Raw genomic sequence first — 22,915 nt, forward strand, 5'->3', positions numbered from 1 at the left:
CAAAATATAACTGGAGATTCAGAACAGTAACATCTCTGATGATAGAGATACCAAAAGAAAGGGCATGCTCTCCTAAGCAGGACAGACACATGCATTTCTAGGAGGTTAGGTTAACTGTACAAGGTTCAAAAGCTGAGGCTCCTGCTGCTCTACTCTAAAAAGTTCAATTAATGCTTATAACTTTGTGTAGATTTATATAGCTGTGCCTATATATATACTTAAATAGAACTTTAAATGCATATATAAGTACATATAGGCATTTACTAGATACATATATGTATCTAGTATATGCACATACATATTGTTTTAGGGAGAATTCAAACAGGGCAAGGGCTCACAAAAGGGATCAGGAAAAGGTACACAAGTATACTCTCAAGGTCTGTATACTTTCTCTTTGGAGCATAACATCTGACCTTTTTTATATTAATAGCTTTAGGTTTTGTTTCCAAATATATGCAAAGATAGTTTTCAACATTTCAACTCCCTTGCAAAACCTTGTGTTCCATTTTTTTCTCTCTTCCTTTTCTCCTCCCCCCTTCTCTAGAAAGCAAATAATTCAATATAGGTTAAACATGTGTAATTCTTCTAAACATATTTCCACATTTATCATGCTGCACAAGAAAAATCAGATCAAAAAGGAAAAAATGAGAAAAAAAAACTAAACAAGCAAACAACCATCACAACAAAAAAGGTGAAAATACTAAGTTGTGATCCACATTCTGTCTACATGGTCCTATGTTATCCATATCCATTATACTCAGAAAATTAAGTCTCAGAAATTAGATAAACTGCCCATGGTCACAAGTTTAGTGTTAGAGGTGGGGATTCCCAACTAAGCTCTAAATCCTTCCTATTCTCTGATTACTACCTTATACTATTCCACTCTTCCTAATGCGACAGTACTATGTCTACTCCCCTATTATGATTAACAAGCTAGCATTAGCATTAAGATTTGCAAAGTGCTTTAAGAATGTTATTTTGTTAAATCTTTTAATCATTGTTTAACCCTTAATCCTCTCAGCCCTGGGAAAAAAGTACTATCTTTAAATCCACTTTACAGATGAGGAACCTAATATTGAGCAGAAGTTGTGATTTACTCTTGGCCACTCAGCTAGTAAATATCAAAGGCAAAATTTAAACTCATGTTTTCCTGATTCAAGTCCAACATTCTGTCCACTGAAGTACCTAGCTGTTATTTGTTCTTCATTCTCAAAGAGACCATGACATCAGGGAGGTGACCCCATGACATGCAAAAATAAATTGGATTTAAGTAAGGGAGGCTGTGTGAGGTCACTTGCCTCAGTTTCCTCTCCAGAGCCATCTGGGTCCAGTGACCACATATAGATCAGAATGACTGGAAATGGCCCTAAATGTAATGGGAGACCTTGGTCTTTTTCTAAGCTAAGATCTCTAACAGGTCTCCATTTGATTGAAGTTGCACCCATTCAGTGATTAAGGCTAGATAGCAATTGAAACAAAGAATGGCTCCTTTCACCTAAATTCTCCGCCCCCCCTCCAGAAAAATAAATCAGTAGTGCTGGGAAGGGAAGACCCTTAGGGTTTCTAGCCAAGACATAAATGATTGCTATTTACATTCATTCTGAGTCAATCAGGACCCAAACAATCAATGATTATGATAATGACAAGTATATTAACAGTATTTATAGGCACATCCTTTGCTGCTTCCATGCTAAGCTAGGTGGCTCTGATACTTCTGATTCTGGGACATGACCACCTATTATAGCACTTGGATGAACAGATGATCAAATATAACCCTTTTGATAAGATTAATGACCACTGGACTTTACCATCTGCCTTGTTCCTATTGTGCCTTAAGGCCCAGGCCTTTACTACTTACCCTGCCATAATGTTTTCCAACTAAATGATGCCATAGATAGAACAATGATCTTGGAGGAAAATGTGAGTTCAATCTGGCCTCAGATGTAGACCCTGGGCAAGTATTTAACCTCTGTTTCCTTCAGTTTTCTTATCTCTAAAATGGGGTTTAATGATAGAACCTATTTCCCAGGGTTGTTGTGAGGAACAAATAAGATAATATTTAGTATTTAGCACAGTGCCTGACACTTATATATTCTTGTCTCTTCCTTTTCTTTCTTACCAATGCCATCTATTGCGCTCTCTCTCTCTCTCTCTCTCTCTCTCTCTCTCTCTCTCTCTCTCTATATATATATATATATATATATATACTTCTTTGAAGGCATGGATCATGTCTTCTGTAGTTTAGCATCCCCAATGCCCAGCACACATTAAACATTCAATAAACTCATCATCATCCACTTATTCTTGGTGATTAAGGTCAGGATCAAATGAGATAATATATATGCTTTGTAAATCTTAAAAAACAATGTAATTGTAAGCTATTTAAGAATCAGTGGATCTTAGATTCAAAGCTCAAAAAATCCAATCTAAGGAGAGATAGCTAAGTTTGAATTTAAATTTATGTTTGGTTTCAGATCCAGAGATATTTTTATTAAATCCTATTGCCTCCATTGATGATGAGATTTATTATTAAGAGGACTGGGTTACTGAGGTTCATTCAATTTAATATTTTGGAGATTAAGAAAATGTGACATGCTGTTCAACCTTTCTTTTTCTGGCTCTATCTGTCCAGCAGGGTCCTTTAACATCTCCCTTTCAAGGATGAGTAAGTTACATATTTTCTCTTCTAAGCTTTCTCTGACATCTCATTTCTTCTATCTGTAAGAGAAAAAAAGATAGGTGGGGGGGTGGGGGTGGGCAGAGCTGAGAAGATAATAGGGAAAGACCACTGCTATAGATCTCTAAGTTATTATATTCTATTGATATTTATATGCCTAGCCCAGCTTGGGACCAGAATATAATCATTTCTTCCAAATATACGCCTAGAAATTCATGCTACTAGAAAAGGACCTAAGATTTTGGGATTGAGTGCTGCTAGGGAGGTTGGTGCTGGTGGATCTCTTTATCTAAGCATTCTGAGCTGCAGTAAGACTAAGGATAAATGGGTGTCTGCTTCTTCTAGAGCTAATATAGTGAGATCCTCAGAGGCTGAAGGCCTTCAAGCTGCATGAGAAGGGGATGTGGAAACTTGGATAAAATAAGAAAAATGGAGCAGAATAAAGCTTCCATACCAATCAACAGTGGGATCAGGTGGTGAGTAGTCACTTTCCAAACTTCTAGTTTGGGAAAAATGAGGAGTGGTTGTTTGTTTTTTTTTTTTTTTTCATTTATGTCCAACTCTTTGTGACTCCATTTAGAGTTTTCTTGGCAAAGACAGTGGAATGTTTTGCCAGTTTCTACTCCAGCTCATTTTACAGATGAGGAAACTGAGCCAAATAGGGTTAAATGACTCACCCAGGATCCCACAGCTAGTAAATGTCTGAGGTGAGATTTAAACTTAGGAAGATGACTCTTTCTGTCTTCAGGGTTGGTGCTCCATACCACCTGGCTGTCCCAAAATAGGAAGAACTAATCTCAAAAAAGGAAAGAAAAAGTCCTTACTTGTATTCAGAACTTTGGTTAAATGTCTGCTTTTTTTCTGAAAGAGTCTAAGTTTGTTCATTGCTCTTCCCTCCATCTGTCCTAAGAGGATTCCCCAATTCCCTCCCTGCAAAAGGTGAGAAGCCGGTACAATACAGCAACAGCAGAGGGTGACCAGCGGGAAGCCTCAGCAGTCACCAATTCAGATGCCAGGGATGCCCAGTGCCAGGGATGCTGCATTAGTTGGCCTTCCTGGAAGAAAACATACTTCTCCCTTGGGGTCTAGCCTTCCCGGTTACTATTTGTCAGGCTGTGGGGGCTGGAATGATCAGGAATACCAGTTTATAGCAACAGTGCCCAGTATCAGAAATACTACTGAATGGGATTACTTGAACCAGATCTGTGGGAATTAGGGGGAGAGAGAGGGAGGAGGGAGTTTAAATCCCCCTCCTTATAGAAATGCCTTTGGCATACTAATACCAATGCAGGAGCAGGCATCTGGTAACCAGGGTTGGTATGTGTCATTCACTTTCTCTGAGGGACTGGCAAGCTGTTCAACTTGCCTTAGATGGTTCTACCCTGCGTGCCCTTGTAATTGCTCATCTACTCGGGGCCCAGCCCTGGAAAGCATGGTGTCAGTACACATGGTTGTGATTCAGAATGATGCTACATGCTTTTTTAGCATCCTTTCCTCCCCTGGAGCTAGCTTTACACTCATTGCTGCCATGGGGAGAGGCAGGGTGAACAGAGCTATAACTAGAACAGATTTAGTTAAGGTAGAAGAGGTGGATTGAGGATAGAGATTGCAGGAATGATTTAAAGAACTGGAAGGCCAGTGTGTTAAAAGAGACAGGGATTTGAATAGTGAAGAAGATTCTTAAAAAGGACCTGAAATTCTTTGGGAGGAGAAAATATGACCTTGTGATCCACAGATGAGAGCATCACGAATCTTGCGGGCACAGCATGGCTTCAGATGAGGAGAGGCAGTTGCCAAATGATGGGGACAGAGGGTGGGTCTGAAAGTGACAGTGGGGTGCAGAGAGATGACAGCTCCTCCTGGTCCTGTGTTTGGGGAATGTAAGGGAGGGAGCAGCCAGCCTTGGAGAGGATGCCAAGGGATGACAGTACCTTGGCTGGGGGCGGGGGGGGGAGGGGGGGACTAAAAGATGGAAGAAACAGGAGAAGAAGAGATCTAGAATAAAAGAAAATTTGTTAACAATTGGGGGAGGTTCCAGAGGGCTCAGGAGAAAGTGGGGCAGAGGAAGTCTGGAGGTGAGTTTGCTTTTGAGTGGGGGATGGAGCATGCCACTTTTACTATTAATCTCCCTGGTGATTCTAGGCTTCCAGAAGAATGCAGTGCCTCAGACCTCACTGGTGCAATGGGCACAAATTTAGCCCAAGTGTTCTAGTTATGGCTCTGAGACTAGGTCACTGCCATTCTCTCTCTGTCTTTTTTTTTAGGGAGATGGGATTGAAATCTAGGTGACTGTAATGATGAGTATCACAGTGACCCTGGTGAAAAGTAGCATGGCATAGTAGCTAGAGTCCTGATCTAAATCCAGAAAGAATTGGATTTAAATCTTGTCTCTGACATTAACTGGTGACCATAATCAAACTACTAAACTTGTTCCGTCTCCTGATCTGTAAAATGGCAATAGTAAAAACTAATGGATTTATTTCATAGGATTGTGGTCAATAGGTTGACTCTTTTTTAAGTTTCTGAAGTTAGATTTGAACTCAGGTCTACCTGACTCCAGGAATGGTCCTCTATCCATTATACCAGGTAGCTACCCCTAGGTTGTTGGAAGACTCAAATGAACAGAAGATCAAAGATTTAGAGCTGAAAAGGATATCAGAGTTCAACCCTCTCATTTTAAACCTGGGGAAACTGAGGCTTGAAGAAATTAAGTGATTTGTGCAGGGTCACACAGTTGCTAACTATAAGAGGCACGGTTTGAGGTACATTATTGAGAAATACAGTAGAAAGAAGGCTGAGTTAGAATTTTGGAAACCTGAGGTTGGACACCTGCTAACTAAGCCACTTCATCTCTCATTGGTGTAAATCATCATATCAATGTAATGAGTCAGTTTCCTCATTTATACAATGAGGACAAAAATATTATTTGCACTACCTACCTCACAGACTTGTTGTAAGGAAAATCCCTCACATATAAATGTGACTTATTGTGATTATTAATTATTATTATCATTCTGGTGAGGGCAGTAATGGGTGCCATGATCCAAGTCCTATCTGGCCTATTCTCAGGTCCGTGCTAGAAAAGTTAGAATAATATAGCATTAGTTCTGCAGTCAGGAAATGTGGATTAAAATACTACTTAGACTCTAGGTGAGCTTCATTTTTCTTCTCTGTATAATGAAGATAGTAATGGAGCCACTGTGGGAAAAGTTATTTCCAAAGGTAGACTCTGTCTTTTAAAAAAATTGTTATTATTATTATTATTTAAGTAAGGGATGGCTCTCTGGAACAGGAAGGAGAAGGGACAAGGAAAAATTAGACTATCTGAAAACAAAGGATGCCAATAAAATTTTATTTTAAAATATATATGAACTTCCATTACTATTTTCTAGGGAAGGAGAAAGCCCAGGATTGAGGTACTGCTGAAGCCTCTGGTGGAACCTTCCTTGCACATTCATCAAATCTTCCTACATAGAGATTCATCTCCTAAAGCATGCTGCTAATCTCAGTCATGCAGTGTGTTCCCTCTCTTCTCCTTCCCCCCTTGTTTCTGGAATCCTTCCCAGAGCTCCATATGCCACATCTCTGGAGTCTCCTGACTTTGGCCCCCACATAATCTTCTCTTGGCCTTGGCAAGGAGTATCCCCACAGCTGCTGTTCTTCTCTGCTTGAGCAAAGCTGGTGAGGGCTTGTCTCTTATAGTCAGGTCTATTCCCCTGCCACCTCCCTCCTGCTCAACTATACCATCAGGAGTGGCCCCATCTGCACTGTGACTGGTCACCCGAATAGCTGTAGTTAATAAAGGGCTTGGGCAAAGAGTGCAGAAAGGACACCTCTACTGGGGTTTTTTTTCCCTCTTTGGTCAGTTCAACTCAACATTTAGAAATTCCTAAGGGCTGTATTAGAGGGACTGCTGGACCTGGAATCAGGAACACTCAAATATGGCCTCAGACACTTACTACGTGTCTATTCTGGGCAAGCCACTTAACCTTGTTTGCCTCAGTGTCCCTATCTGTAAAATGAGCTGGAGAAGGAAATAGCAAACTACTCCAATATTTCTGCCTAGAAAACCTCAAATGGAACCATGAAGAGTTGGACATGACTGAAAATGATGAACAACAGTGATAACAAGAACAACATGGGTATAAAAAGAGCAAGGACATAGATTCTAACTATAAAGGGCTTACAATCTAATAGAAGGATATCTCATATACACAAATAAATATGAAATAAGGTAGAATATGATAAGGGAAAAGGCACAAAATACTATTAAATAGTTTAGGAAGGAGAAGACACTTCCAGTTGAAGGAAGAAGGAAGGTTGTATGGAAAGCAGGGTAGTATAATGGAAAGCAAGCTAGAATCATAATTGTTAACTATTTGTACTATTTACAATTAGAATCAAAGGCTCCAGGGTTGAATTCTGGATCTGCTATTTGTTAATCTGTGTGATCTTGGGGAAATCACCTAAATTTAGTGGATCCCAATTTTATTATTAATATAAGAGGAATGATTATTTTTCTCATATAGCAGTCACTAGTTATTAAAATTTGAGGGACCCAAGCTTTTTCTCTATCCTATTTCCTTGTCTGAAACCAATCTCTCCATGGACACAGCTGATGGAAGATAGTATCAACATTCTTCTCATTCTGGGTATCATTACTCCATCGGACTAAACCAGATTTCTAATCTATGATGAATTCTTGCCCATCTGGTTCCACTCAAGTAAATTTGGTTAGAGATAGAGCTTTTTGTCTAAATTGCTCAAGGTTGGCAGTGGTCTGGATGCAGAGTGTTCAATGACATGACGCCACTCTCTCAGCCCCTCATTGGAGTAAACCTGCTTCTTATTATAATATTCATATTCTTATTAACCAATCAGAGTTGATGACTATCTTCAGGATCATCCACTTTTCCAAAGTCATATAAACTGTGAATTCCCCACAGTGAGGGTCTTTGGCATTAAAGAGTATCACTGATCTATTTTATTAATAAAATACTATCATTATTAATAAAATGATTAATTATCTAGAAATCTAGAGTTTTAAAATGTCACAACTGAAAATGAAGAAATTAGATAGATCTGGTGTTCCTAACCTGGAGTTCATGAAAACATTTTTAAACATAATTGGTTTTTTCGTAACCAATTCTATGGATTCATTTTTTAATGTATTGTAAAATATTATTCTGAGGAGTTCATAAGCTTCATTAACATGCCGAATTTGTCCATGACATACAAGATTAAGAACCCTTGAATTGGATGATTTCTAAGGTCAAAATTCCTCTTGTCCTAACTTTAAAGCTATAATTCAATAAACCTATGAAGAAGTTGCCCAGCAATTGAGTTTTAAAGGAAAGAAAGATTTCAGAAATGGAGATTAGGATGTGATTACATTCCAGGCATGGGGGACAGTCAGTCGAGGCGCACGTGGGCAGGACAAGACTGAGAAACAGTTTGGTTGAAACATAATGTGAATGTGAAGAGGAGTATTGTGATAAAGGCTATAAAAGTGGCTGAGAATGAAATGGCCTTAAATGCCAGGCTAAAGAGTTTCTGTTTGATCCTATAGAAAAGCAAAAGGAGCATAGGTCAGATTTGATGTAATATGGCAGAAATAGTGTTCTATATAGACTGGTGCAATTTGCCTTGAAGGAGGCAGATGTGATGGGCACTATTGATGCAGGTATTGGCAACCATCAATAATTCAGGTGACACCTCTTCACAAATTTACAGACTTTCTTACTATTAGTGAAGAAACAGAGAGAAATCCTATGGCTAAGTGGTACAGTGGCTGGACTACTGGTCCTGGAACCAGCATAGACTCAAGTTTAAATGAGGTCTCGGATACTCACTAATTGTGTGACTCTGGGCAAGTAACTTAATCATTGTGTGCTTCAGCTTCCTCAATTGTAAAATGGGAAAATAATAGCATTTACCTCTCAAGGTTGTTTTGAGGATCACATGCCTGCCTTGGCAAATAGTAATCACCATATACATATTGGCTAATGTCATTATCATCATTATTATAATCATCATCAGCATAACTAGTGTTAAAGTTTGAGATTATCCCATTATTCCCCACAGAGATACTGGAGGGAGAGGGTTGATTCCCTTAGAAAGCACTATAGAAGGGACAGGAAAAATTTAAACAGCTAGCGCTGTCATTGTTGTTTAGTCATGTCCAACTTTTTGTGACTTTATTTGGGGTTTTCTTGGCAAAGATGGTGGGGTGCTCTGTCATTTTCTTTTCTAGCTCATCTTTCAGCGAGGAAACTGATGTAGTCCAGCCATTGTACCACTTAGCCAGTTAAATGACTTACCCAGGGTCACACAACTAGAGACCAGATTTGAACTCGGGAAGATGAGCTTTCCTGACTTTAGACTTGGGACTTTATCCATTCTGCAACCTAGCTGCCTCCAAGTCCAGCCATTGGGATAATTGTCAATGTGTTCCAATGTGTGTTTTCTTTTAGCTTCAGAGTTCTGTCAGGCTCAGGGAACTCTTAGATGTATTTATTCTACAAAAACAGTTGAATCAGTTAAAGATTCCAAATGCATATTGTTTTTTGTCCTCTTTTAGGTGACTAGAAATGGAGAGCTTCCTATATTTGGGTCCACCATGGTGACTTTCTTCTGTGGCCCTTTCCCCAATGAGTAAGAACAATGTATGAAGTGAAAGAACTAAAGAAGATGGGTTTGGTAGATTGGATTTATATCCCATCTCTATGAACTACTACACCTTATGAACAACCTGCTTCCAATAGAATTACATTGATATTTGAATTACCTGGGACTATGATTTTGATAAGATTTCCTTTTATGAAATGTTCATGTATTTGTACTGATCACTTAGGACATCTGACCTTGCTTAAACTGGATTGAGCTGATTTCTCTTCCTTGAGCTGATTCTTTCAAATAGTTGAGAACTGGGTTTTGTGCTTTCATGTTTCATTGTTGCATTTTTTGTTGTATTTTTAATTTTGTGATTAAAGAATGGCTATTCCTTAATTTAATTTAATTTAAAAAATTTAAGAAGACACTTAAAATTTGAAGCTCTTAAGAAAACACACTTCGGGGCAGCTAGGTGGTGTAGTGGATACAGCACCAGCCCTGAAGTTAGGAGGACCTAAGTTCTAATCTGGTCTCAGACATTTAACATTTCCTAGCTGTGTGACCCTGGGCAAGTCACTTAACCCCCAAATGCCTTAGCAAAAAAAAAAAAAAGAGAGAGAGACAGTGAGAAAGAGAGAGAGAGAGAAACAGAGAGACAGAGAGAGAGACAGAGAGAAAGGGAGAGAGAGACAGACAGACAGAGACAGAGACAGAGAGACAGACAGACAGAGGCAGAGACAGAGAGAGCAAGCACACTTCAATGAATACTAGAGTAATTTCTGTGGCTGTTGATATGTGAAATTCAAATGTTTCAAGACTCATTTGACCCTATGATGAAAAAGGGTCAGTTGTGCTGAAGTGCAAAGAAAATGTGACCAAAACTCAGCAAAACAAAAAAAAGATCCAACAAAACAGCTAACAATACAATGCCAAGGAGGGATAGAAACTATAGCTGTGAAACATCCTAATTATCCATCAAAGAACATAAAAACTTTCAAAAGGAGTTGACACTGTAGGAGATGGTATTGGTTTCTCAATAATACAGAATAGGTTTCTCAAAGTTGGAAGAACATTGATAACACAGAACTGGGAACTATGCCAAACCTCAAGAATATCAGCTCCCCATAGTCTGGGTTTTTAATACTCTTTGTCCTGTAGATCAACTAGGTCACAAGACTGGCTTCTTTGCCCCCTTAAAAAGAAGTAATATTTTGCTTAAATAAGTTTTGTCATATATCACCATTATTTAATATATTTTATTTAATAATAATAATAATAATAACTTTAAAACTATATTTAACCACAAACTTTTACTTAAATAAAGGTGGATAACTTTAATTGCTCAGAAAATCTCTGGGAATATTCTAATTTCCGCTCGAATTTCTTGAGCTGGTCTGCTCAGACCGATATAATGATATGGAAGGGAAGGTCCATAGCTAAAACCTGATTCTATTCAGGTGGGGTTCTATTCAGAAGGCAGAATTGAGCTGTTCCTGACCTCCTGTTTAGAAGAGGAGAATTGTGATGACAGTATAAATCTAAGTCACCAAACCCATCTCATTAATGGCACCTCAGTTGTGCAATGGATAGAGCACTGGGCCTGGAGTTATGAAGATCGGATTTTGGATCCAGTCTCAGATACTCATTAATTGTGTGACCCAGGGCCAGTTAGTTAGCCTCATTATTGCCATGAAAACCCCAAATGGGGTCACAAAGATTCACTGGGGCAGCTAAGTGGTACATAGATAGAACCTCAAGTCTGAAGTCAGAAAGACTGAGTTCAAATCCAGTCTCAGATATTAGTTGTGTGACTCTAGACAAGTTCCTTAACTCTGTTTGCCTCAGTTTTCCCATCTGTAAAATGAACTGGAGAAGAAAGTGGTAAATCACTCCAGTATTTTTGTTAAAAAAAACAAAAAGAGTTATGAATCTGACTGAAAATGAATGACTACAGTGTTGTGAAGATCAAATGAGATAATATTTGTCTTTAGCCCCATGTTTGACATGTAGAATGTTAGGCACGTAGAATTTCCCATTTTAGTTATCTAAAAACAGACAAAGACACTTCTCATTTGGGGCTTTTAACTCGTTTAACTCCTTAAAATATTAGCTTTTTACTTTCAAAATATATGCAAAGATAGCTTTCAACATTCACTCTTAAACAGCCTTGTGTTCCAAATTTTTCTCCTTTCCTTTTCCCCACCCCTCTCCTGGACAGCAAATAATTCAATATATGTTAAACATGTGCAGTTCTTCTACATATATATTTCTACATTTATCATGTTGAACAAGAAAAGTCAGATCAAAAAGGAAAAAAATGAGAAAGAAAACAAAATAACAAACAACAACAAAATACTATGTTGTGATTCACATCAGTTCCCATAGTCTTCTCTCTGGATACTGATGGCTCTTTCCATCACAAGTTTATTGGAAGTAGTCTGAATCACCTCACTGTTGATCATCACATAATCTTGTTGCTGCTGTGTACAATTTTCTCTTGGTTCTACTCACTTCACTTAGCATTAATTTAAATGACTTTTAAAAAGAATATTTTCTGTGAACTCCTCTAGGTAATGGAATCCTTTAGCCAGGAGAAACTCCACATTACTTCCATTAAACCATACTCTTAATAACCATGGTTGTAATGAGAGCCAGGTTTCTTTTAAAATTTTTCCTAAAATTTCCCAAGTCCCAAGTTCCTTAGTGCTAAAAATCTTCCCATATATCCACCTCTGTGCCAAGAAAATCACTCTGTTGGATGGATAGTAATAGGGTAAACCAGAAATCCTTTTTGATATTCTGATAGTTACCAAGTCTTATTCTCACTCCCAATCTTATTCTCTTTGCTCACATACCTAATCTCGGTGAGATTAAAAACAGTCTTCATTAAAACATCTGGTCCAGAAACTATGCTTTTCCTTTACAGCCTAAAAATTCCTGTGCCTAACACCATTCTTTTCACTCATATTGTTAATAAGTCTGTCAACTGCTCCCTTGCCTTAGGGGAAAAGCCTTTAAGAACCAAGTGTCTCTCTCCATTTTCTAAATGCATAATGCAATTCATTTCCATTTTCATATAGGCAGCTACATTCACAGTGGATAGAATGTGGGATCTGAAGTCAAAAAGTCTGGAGTTTAAATCTGGCCTCAGACACTAACTGGGTGATCTTAGGCAACTCACTTAGCCTTTCTGTAATTCAGTTTCCTCATCTGTAAAATGGGAATAATAATTCTATCTTCCAGAGTTGTTGGGAAGCTAAAAGAGTAACATCTGTAAAGTCTTTTGTAAACCTTAAGGTATAGGGGCAGCTAGATAGTGTAGTGGATAGAGTAGCAGCTTTGAAGTCAGGAGGACTTGAGTTCAAATGCAGCTTCAGACACTTAATACTTTCTAGCTATGTGACCTGGGCAAGTCACTTAACCCCAATTGCCATACGTACCAAAAAAACAAACTTCAATGTCCTCTTCTCTTCCTTCCCTTTTATTTTCTTTATACTGGCAATTCAGTTTTTCTACAGCTAGTAAAATATAGGGATATCAATTTATACAATGTTTTTATTTTGCTTATCATGCTCTTTGAATACTTATTGGGATAATCCTAAAGTGGCAAAGTCCCCTATTTGCCACATTGTATCTATCAATCACGGAGGTTCCTTTTTTTTTTCTCCTTATGAATCTCCCTTCCCCAACTTCAACCATGAAATTAACCATGAAGTCATTGCAACCCAATTTTGCTAACCAACATCAAATTTCTGGACTACATTTAAATGAGGTTTTTCCAGTGATTCAGGCTAAGGATCAGAATACAATAAAATATAACATGTCATAAACTACTTATAACAAAAGATTAAAAAGACATAATTATTAAAAGAGGCATTATCCCTTTTATTTATGCATTTTCCAAGGCAATGACTTCAGAACATTCCAAAGGGCATTTAAACTTTAGGAATACCAACTATCCATACACTGGACTTTTTATAACTCTAGTCCTTTTTTTTTTTTTTTTAATTGTATACCCCTTCATATGGGGTAAATAAAGTTTATTATTTTTTTTATTGAATAGCCTTTTATTTACAGGATATATGCATGGGTAACTTTACAGCATTAACAATTAATAGCCTTTTATTTACAGGATATATGCATGGGTAACTTTACAGCATTAACAATTGCCAAACCTCTTGTTCCAATTTTTTACCTCTTACCCCCCCACCCCCTCCCCCAGATGACAGGATGACCAGTAGATGTTAAATACATTAAAGTATAAATTAGATACACAATAAGTATACATGACCAAAACATTATTTTGCTGTACAAAAAGAATCAGACTCTGAATTATTGTACAATTAGCTTGTGAAGGAAATCAAAAATGCATGTGTGCATAAATATAGGGATTGGGAATTCAATGTAATGGTTTTTAGTCATCTCCCAGAGTTCTTTTTCTGGGCATAGCTAGTTCAGTTCATTACTGCTCCATTAGAAATGATTTGGTTGATCTCGTTGCTGAGGATGGCCTGATCCATCAGAACTGGTCATCATCTAGTATTGTTGTTGAAGTATATAATGATCTCCTGGTCCTGCTCATTTCACTCAGCATCAGTTCGTGTAAGTCTCTCCAGGCCTTTCTGAAATGATCCTGTTGGGTCATTTCTTACAGAACAGTAATATTCCATAATATTCATATACCACAATTTATTCAGCCATTCTCCAACTGATGGACATCCATTCAGTTTCCAGTTTTTAGCTACTACAAAAAGGGCTGTCACAAACATTCGTGCACTTACAGGTCCCTTTCCCTTCTTTATAATCTTTTTGGGATATAACCCCAGTAGTAACACTGCTGGATCAAAGGGTATGCACAGTTTGATAACTTTTTGAGCATAGTTCCAAACTACTCTCCAAAATGGTTGGATTCGTTCACAACTCCACCAACAATGCATCAATGTCCCAGTTTTCCCGCATCCCCTCCAACAATCATCATTATTTTTTCCTGTCATCTTAGCCAATCTGACAGGTGTGTAGTGGTATCTTAGTATAACTCTAGTCCTATAGGCTACCCAAATATCAAGGATGGCTTCCTCCTTAAAGCCTATAAGTATTCCCACCATATCCTTAACCCCCCAAAGTGCCTTTTTCTCCATCAGATGTTCTTTCCTCATCTCTTCTCTTGTGCTAATCTTCAATCTCTACATAGTTCTTCGTTCCTTTGTTCCTTTGTTCCTTCGTTCCTTCGTTCTTTCTTTCCTTTCCTTCCTTCCTTCCTTTCCTTCCTTCCTTCCTCCCTTCTTTCCCTGTTTTTGCCCATAAACATAAACATAGAACAGGGCACTGTTTCAAGGATAGGCAATATTCATATGCTCTCAAGGTCTTGCAAGTTCTCCAGTTCATTAAACAATGATCTCTTTGATAGCATTTGTTTTTGCCTTTCTTTGTTTCCCTAGTATTTAGCACAATACCTGGCACTTAAAAAGCATTTGGAAAATTCTTGTCGACTATTTCTTGTAAAGCAATAATAGTTAGCTATATAGTGCTTTAGATTTTACAAAGCACTTTATGTGCATTAGATTTTTCCAACCTTACAGTTACCTGATGAGGTAAATGCTATTATTATCATCCCCATTTTATGTATGAGGAAACTGAACCTCAGTGGAGTGAAGTGACTTTCCCAGCATCACATAGCTAGTTAAATGTCAGAGATAGGATTTGAATCCGTGTCTTCCTAACTCTAACATAGCAGCACTTTCAAAAAGCAGAAGTTGCTTTTCTAGCATTAGCTTAAACCTGTCACAAGTGAATTCTTTAGGGACTTCTTTGACTTGCCTTCCATAAGAAATTATAAGTTTGAAGATGACAGGAAAGCAAAAGAAGACATAAATGCATTGATGCAAAATGAAGTAAGTTGTGCCAGTAAAACAAGACACATAATGAGTACAACACTGTAAACAGAAAGAAAAAAAGAAACTGAATACTAATTATTTTGACTAAATTTGGTAACTGAAGAGAAGAAATGACCTTGAGTCTTCCCTTTATTTGGTAGCTGGGTGGCACAATGGATAGAGTGCTGGACTGGAGTCAGGAAAACTCATCTTCTTGAGTTTAAATTTGATCTCAGACACTTACCAGCTGTGGGACCCTGGGTGAGTCACATAACCCTGCTTGCCTCAGTTTCTTCATCTGTCAAATAAAGTGGAAAAGGAAAGGGCAAACTACTATAGCATTTTTGTCAAGAAAACCCCAAATGGGCTCATGACTGAAATGACTAAATAATAGTAATAATCTCTTTATCTGAGAGGTGGGAACAATAAATTACATATGCTATCAGAAGCAGGTGATGAGTTGGTTAATTTTGATGTATTTTTTCCTTTCCTTTTTTATTCTTTATTAAAAGGGAAGGCTTTCTGGGAATGGAGGGATACAGTTGGAAATGAAGGATATATAAAAGCAAAAAATAGCAATAGTTTCTTTAAAAAATAAATAAAAAACAAAATGATCTTATTCGTTAGGAAAAAGAAAGAAAGGAGGAAAAGAGTAGGAAAGAAAGAAAGAAAGGAAAAAGAAAGAAAGAAGAGAGGGAGGGAAAGAGGAAGGAGGGAAGGAACGGAGGGAGGAAGGAAAGAAGGAAGGAAGGAAGGAAGGAAAGAAGAAAAAAAAAGGCCAATTTTTAAGTGAAATGTAGATTGCTCACCTTTGCTTTGCTCGGAATGGCTACTCATTTGCAGGGCTAGTAGCTGAGCTCCCTGTGGATATTGATAAGAGACTTCAGGACACTTTTTCTCTTTTTTTCCATGGGGATCTTTCCATGCTCCCTTATAAATTATTGTGCTTCACCATTTCTTTACTACTTATTATTTCAGGAACATTGAAACAACTTTCCCAAACCTTCTTTTCATTTTCATTGCTGCTGGAGAGACTAGAAAAAGAGGGAGTTTCTTGCTTATCTATAAGAGAAACCATCCCAGCATAGAAGGAATAATCCATGAATCCTAAAATGCCAGTTACTCTCCTTTATATTGTAAAGGATACTTTATACTGAAGACTTTTGTTTGGGGGAGAAGAGCAATATGAGTGACTGGTGCTTGGACTTACAAGATTTTTCCAGGTTTCAAAGATCTGGGATTCATGTGATCCTGGGACCCAGAAGGAGAGGTATAAAGACAACATAGTTAACATAACAGCTGCTCAATTGCAATGGTAAACTTGCTATTTTGGGTTCAGGACTTTCTCTACTAGGTCACTTTTTTTGTGTGTAGAGTCAGTCCTAGATTTTCTAGCCTTCTCTATCATTTCAGCAAGTTATCTTTATTTAAAAAATAGTTTATTGATATTTTGTTTTACAACATCTACATTTCAGTTTATATCCTCTCTATCCCTTTATAGAGTTCAAGTTAAGAATTTTAATACTTCTACCCACTTTGTGTGTGTGTGTGTGTGTGTGTGTGTGTGTTGCTCTCAAGGTATTAAGGAATCAGGAATTATCACTCTCCCCCCTTTCTGTATCCCATTCCCCTCCTATTTTCCTGCAGGGTAAGATAGATTTCTATATATAGAAAAAATATATTATTTCATCTTTGAGCCAATTCTGATGAGAATAAGATCCAATCTAGGATCAGACACTTAGCAGCTATATGATCTTGAGCAAGTCACTTAATACTGTTTGCCTCAGTTCTCATCTATAAAATGACCTGAAGAAGGAAATGGCAAACCATTCCAGTATCCAAAAGTGATTATTTTACTATTATCAACAATGAAAATATATTTGTTTTGAATGCTTCAGAATATTGATAATAAGGAAAATAGAAATGAAAATATTTTCAAGGTGTCTCCTCAGACCCTGCAGATTTGCAAAAACAGGTATAACAGCAACAATAAAACCTCCAGGAAAGGTCAGTGTGTGTGTGTGTGTGTGTGTGTGTGTGTGTGCGTGTGCGTTATGTGCAGACTTTGAGAAGACAAATAGGCACTGATGGTAGAGCTGTGAATTGGTGCAATTGTTCTGAATATGAATTTAAAATTATATAAGAAATGTGACAATACTCTGCATAACCTTTGACTTTCTTTCCAGGTTTTTTTTTCCTGAGAGTATCCTGCTCATCATTTCCCATAGAACAATATTATTCCAACATAAATACATACCACCCTTTATTGAGCCATTCCCCAACTGATGGGGATTCCTTTAATTTCCTTTTTTTTTTTTGTCCTGAGAAGAGAACTGCTATGAATATTTTTGTACATATAGGTCATTTTCCTTTTTTTAAAAATCTCTTTTGGTATTCATGTTTAGTAGTGGTGTTATTATGTCATGGGGTATGCATGAATTTATACCCCTTTGGCTATCATATCTTTTGGCAGATCATGTCTTTTGATCATTTATCGATTGGGGCATGGATTTTTTTTTTAATTTGACTCAGTTCCTTCTGTGTTTGAGAAATGAGACTCTATCAGAGAAACTTACTACAGAATTCTTTTTATAATTACTATTGATAATTGTATTTCTCCCCATTTGTTCTCTCCTCAAAAATGTTTTGCTATTGACCACTCCCACCACCACCCCTTTCTGTATCCCATTCCCCTCCTATTTTCCTACAGGGTAAGATAGATTTCTATACCCATAATGAGTATGTATATTATTTCTTCTCTGAGCCAATTCTGATGAGAATAAGATTCTCTTATTCCCCATATCTTCCACCTCTTCCCCTCTACTATAAAAACTTTTTCTTGTTTCTTTTTTTATGGCAGATAATTTGCACCATTCCAAAGATTCACTTATTCTCCTTTTCTTTCACCTCTTCCCCTCTACTATAAAACCTTTCTCTTGTTTCTTTTTTTATGGCAGATAATTTGTACCATTCCACTTTTCCCTTTCCCTTACTCCCTTTCTCTTTCTCTTAATTTTGTCTTTTTTTTTTTTTCCTGAGACAATTGGGGTTAAGTAACTTGCCCAGGATCACACAGTTAGGATATATTGTCTCAGACCGGATTTGAACTCTGGTCCTCCTGACTTCAGGGTCTGCACTCTATCCACCATACCATCTAGCTGCTCCCAATTTCATCATTTTTTAAAAAAAAGATATTATTCCTTCCTATTTAACTCACATTTGTACCCTCTGTCTATATTTATTCCTTTTAACTACCATCATAATGAGAAAATTCTAATGAGTTACAAGTATTATCCTCCCATGTAGGAATTAAACAGATAAGCCTTATTAAGTCCCTTATGATATCACTTTCCTGATAACCTCCTTATACTTCTCCAGAATCCTGTATCTGAAAATCAGACCTTCCATTAAGTGCTGGTCATTTCATCACAAATGCTTGAAAATCCTCTATTTCATTGAATGACTTTTTTCTTCTGAAGGACTAAATTCAGTTTTGCTGAGTAGGTGATTCTTGGTTGTAGTCTTACCTCCATTGCTCTTTGGAATATCATATTCCTTGCCTTCCAGTTCTTTAATGTAGAAACTGCTAAATCTGCTAAAATACTGACTGTGTTTTCTGCTTGACCTGGGAGTTCCAGAATTTGGCTATAATGTTCCTGGGAGTTTTCCTTTTGGGATCTCTTTCAGAAAGTGGGAAGTGGATTCTTTCAATTTCTCTGGTTCTAGAATAATAGTTTTTCTTGACAATTTCTTTTTTAATTTTATTTTTTATTATAGCTTTTTATATACAAAATATATGCATGGGTAATTTTTCAACACTGACCCTTGTAAAACCTTCTGTTTCAACTTTTCCCCTCCTTCCCCCCCCACCCTCTCCCCTAGATGGCAGGTAGTCCCATAGATGTTAAATATGTTAAAGTAGATGTTAAATACAATATATGTGTGTATATATATGTGTGTATATATATATATATATATATATATATATATATATACACACACACACACACACACACATACAGTTATCTTGTTGCACAGGAAAGTTGATAATGTCCAAGCTCTTTTTTTTTTTTGATCATAATTTTCAAGTTGACCAATTATTTATTTATTTATTTTTTTTGCTGAGGCAATTGGGGTCAAGTGACTTGCCCAGGGTTACGCAGCTAGAAAGTCTTAAATATCTGAGACCAGATTTGAACTCAGGGCTCCTCCTGACTTCAGGGCTGGTGCTCTATCCACTACACCACCTAGTTGGCCCAACCAATTAATTTTTAAATTATATCTCCTGGATCTATTTTCCAGATCAATTGTTTTTCCAATGAGATATTTCATATCTTTTCTATTTTTTCATTTTTTTTGGTTTTGCTTTATTGCATCTAGATTTTTCATAAAGTCATTAGCTTCCATTTGTTCAATTCTAATTTTTAAGGAATTATTTTCCTCACTGAGCTTTTGTACCTACTTTCCCATCTGACCAATTTTGCTTCTTAAGGCATTCTTCTCATTAGCTTTTTATATTTCCTTTTGCACCACTCTAAATCCTTTTCTGAATTTTTCCTCTATCTCTCTCACTTGATTTTCTTTTTTTTATTATTATAGCTTTTTGTTTACAAGATGTATGCATAGGTAATTTTTCAGCATTGACAATTGCAAACCCTTTTGTTCCAACTTTTTCCCTCCTTCCCCCCACCTCTTCCCCCAGATGGCAGGTTGATCCATACATGTTAAATGTATTAAAGCCTAAGTTAAATACAATATATGTATACATGTCCAAACAGTTATTTTGCTGTACAAAAAGTGTCAGAGTTTCTTACTTGATTTTCAAAGTCCCTTTTGAGCTCTTCCATATCTTGAGACCAATTTTTTCTTTTTGGAGGCTTTGAATGTGGGAGCTTTGACTTTGTTATCATCTTCTGAGTGTGTATTTTGATCCTTTTTATGGCAATAGTAACTTTCAATGGTCAGAAGCTTTTTCTGTTGTCTGCTTATTTTCCTAGCCTATTACTAGACTTTTAACTTTGTTAAAGTGGAACTCTGTTTGCAAGGTGGAAACTGCACTATCCTATGCATTACGGATTTTGTGCAGCTATTTTCAGAGATCCTTCTAGGGACCTGACCAAAAGCACTCTTTTGGAATTGTTAGGAGTGTCCCCACCTCTCTGTGGCTGTAAATTCTAGTGTGCTAAAAGGAATAGAATCCTGCTTTGCTGACACTGGGGCCAGGGTTGGAGCTGAAGCAGTGCTGGCATAGTCTGCATTAGGACTACAGGCAGAACTTTCATCCCATCTCTACTGTTGTCCTCCACCAAGTCCTTCCTGATGTCCCCAGGGCTGGGAGATCCAGAAGTCTCCAGATGCTGATTCAGAAGTCCCACCATGCTAACACTGGGACCCAGGCTGGAGCCGGTTGGAGCTGTGCTGGCCTGGCCTGCACCAGGATTGCACACCAGACTTCTATCCTGATGTCAGAGATCTTGGGTATTCTGATGGTCTACAATATATTTAGAGTCATTATTTAAAAGAATTTGGAGTGGTTAGGGGGAGAAGTTGGGCAAGTTCCTACTTTTACTCCACCATCTTGGCTCTGTCTCTCTGCACTCCCTTTGATACTGTGATCCCTTATCATTTGCATTTCTATCTCTGTTTTGTCTTTTTTTTCCCCAGTCATGTCTGACTCTTTGGGATCCATTTAGGGTTTTCTTGGCAAAGAGACTGGAGTAGTTTGTCATTTCCTTCTCCAACGCATTTTACAGATAAGGAAACAGGCAGACAAGGTTAAGTGACTTGCCCAGAGTCACACAACTAGTAAGTATCTGAAGCTAGATTTGAACTCAGGAAGATGGCTCCCCGTGGTCTCTGCACTATTGTGCCACTTAGATGCCCTTGCATTATTATGGTCATTGTGTATATAGTTTTCTGCCTCTGCTTATACTTCTCTATATTCATTATATTCCTTGTTTCTTAAAACATAGTAGTCAGATAACTGACATTTATTAATTGTCTTTTATGTGCTAGGTACTGCACTAAGCACTGGAAAGACAAAAACAGGAGCAAAATTCCCCAAATACTCCCTGCTCTCAAAGAGCTCATATTCAACATGCAGACAACTACATATAGCAAGATATATACAGGATAAATTGGGGGTGGTCTCAGAGGGAAGGCACTAAAAATAAGGAGGATTGTGAAAGGCTTCTTGCAGAAGCAGTATGCCATTACATTAATGTACCATAATTTGTTTAGCCATTTCTCCATCCATCTTATTTGTTTTCTAATTCTTTGTTACCACAAAAAGTACTGATATAAATATTTTTTTGTCTACTAAATCTTGCTTTTTAATTGACCCTCTTTGAAGACATGTGTGCCTTATAATGGTATCTCTGGGTCAGAGGATATGGAAGTAAAATGTACACTGATGTCATTTAATTTGCATAATTCCAAATTGTTTTTCAGAATGGATGGACCAATTCACAGTTCATTAATATTCCCATGTCTCCACAACCCCCTCAGCATTGATTATTACTGTCTTTTGTCATTTCTGTCAATTTGCTGGATGTGAAGGGAAATTCAGTTATTTTAATTTTCATTTCTCTTTTTATTAATGATTTGAAATGTTCTTTGCTATGATTGTTATTAGCTTGAAATTCTCTTGAAAAATTTGGTTCATATACTTTAACCAAAGCAGCTGACTTTTAAATAACTCAACTTTCCTATTCCCCAAATGTTAAATGGTCAAAGAATATGAATAAGCAGTTTCTAAAGGAAGAAAAAAAATAAGCTATGAACAGTTACACAAAATGCTCTGAATCACTAATAATTAGAGAAATGCAAATTAAAGCAACTCTGAGGTACATCTTATGCCCATCAGATTGATAAAATTGACAAAAAAAGAGAAATGACAAATGATGGAGAGGCAGATATTTTAATCCACTATTGGTTGAGCTATGAACTGGTCCAACTATTCTGAGACGTGTTTTGGAACTATGCCCCAAAAGCTATTAAATTGTGCATACCCTTTGATTCAGTGATACTGTAATCTATGCCTCAAAGAGATCAAAGAAAGAGGAGAAGGATCTATGTGTACAAAAATATTTATAGCAGTTCTTGTGGAAATGGAAGGAATGTCCATCAATTGGCATATGGCTGAACAAATTCTGGTACATGAATGTGATGGAATACTATTGTTTTGTAAGAAGTGATGAAGGCAATGATTTCAGAAAAACCTAGGAAGACTTTGTGAATTGATCTAAAGTGAAGCAAGCAGAATCAGGAGAACAATTTATACAGTAACAACAATTTTGTAAAGATAACAATTTTGAAATGTTTTGAAAGGGTGAAAGATGGGAAGGGGGAGGGAAAGAACTTAGAAATGAAAAAATAAGATTGAATCAAAAAAATAAGCAAGCTCTCTCACTTTCACCACTTATTTTTATATGTGAGATCTATCACTAGACATTGTTTCTGAGAGACTGAGGAAAATTAGAGTTAGGCTGACAGAATCACAGAATTCAAAAGTGAAAGAGACCTTAATGATTAAATCTAGTCTATCCCTTTGATTTTGCAGATCAGAAAATCCAGAGAGGATAGTCTAAGGTTATAAAGCAGAGTTCAGGCTGCAAGACTTTAATTCCAGTGCCCTTACTCCTACATTTAAATGTTTCTTTTCTGACCATAGATCTATAGGAACACCAGGCTGCTGCTACATTTGCTCTTGACTGTTTTCCCTAGAGAGTCAGCAGCCAGAAGCACACCAGAC

Source organism: Sarcophilus harrisii, chromosome 4 (genome assembly GCF_902635505.1).
Source record: "Sarcophilus harrisii chromosome 4, mSarHar1.11, whole genome shotgun sequence".
In the NCBI taxonomy this organism is placed as follows: domain Eukaryota; kingdom Metazoa; phylum Chordata; class Mammalia; order Dasyuromorphia; family Dasyuridae; genus Sarcophilus; species Sarcophilus harrisii.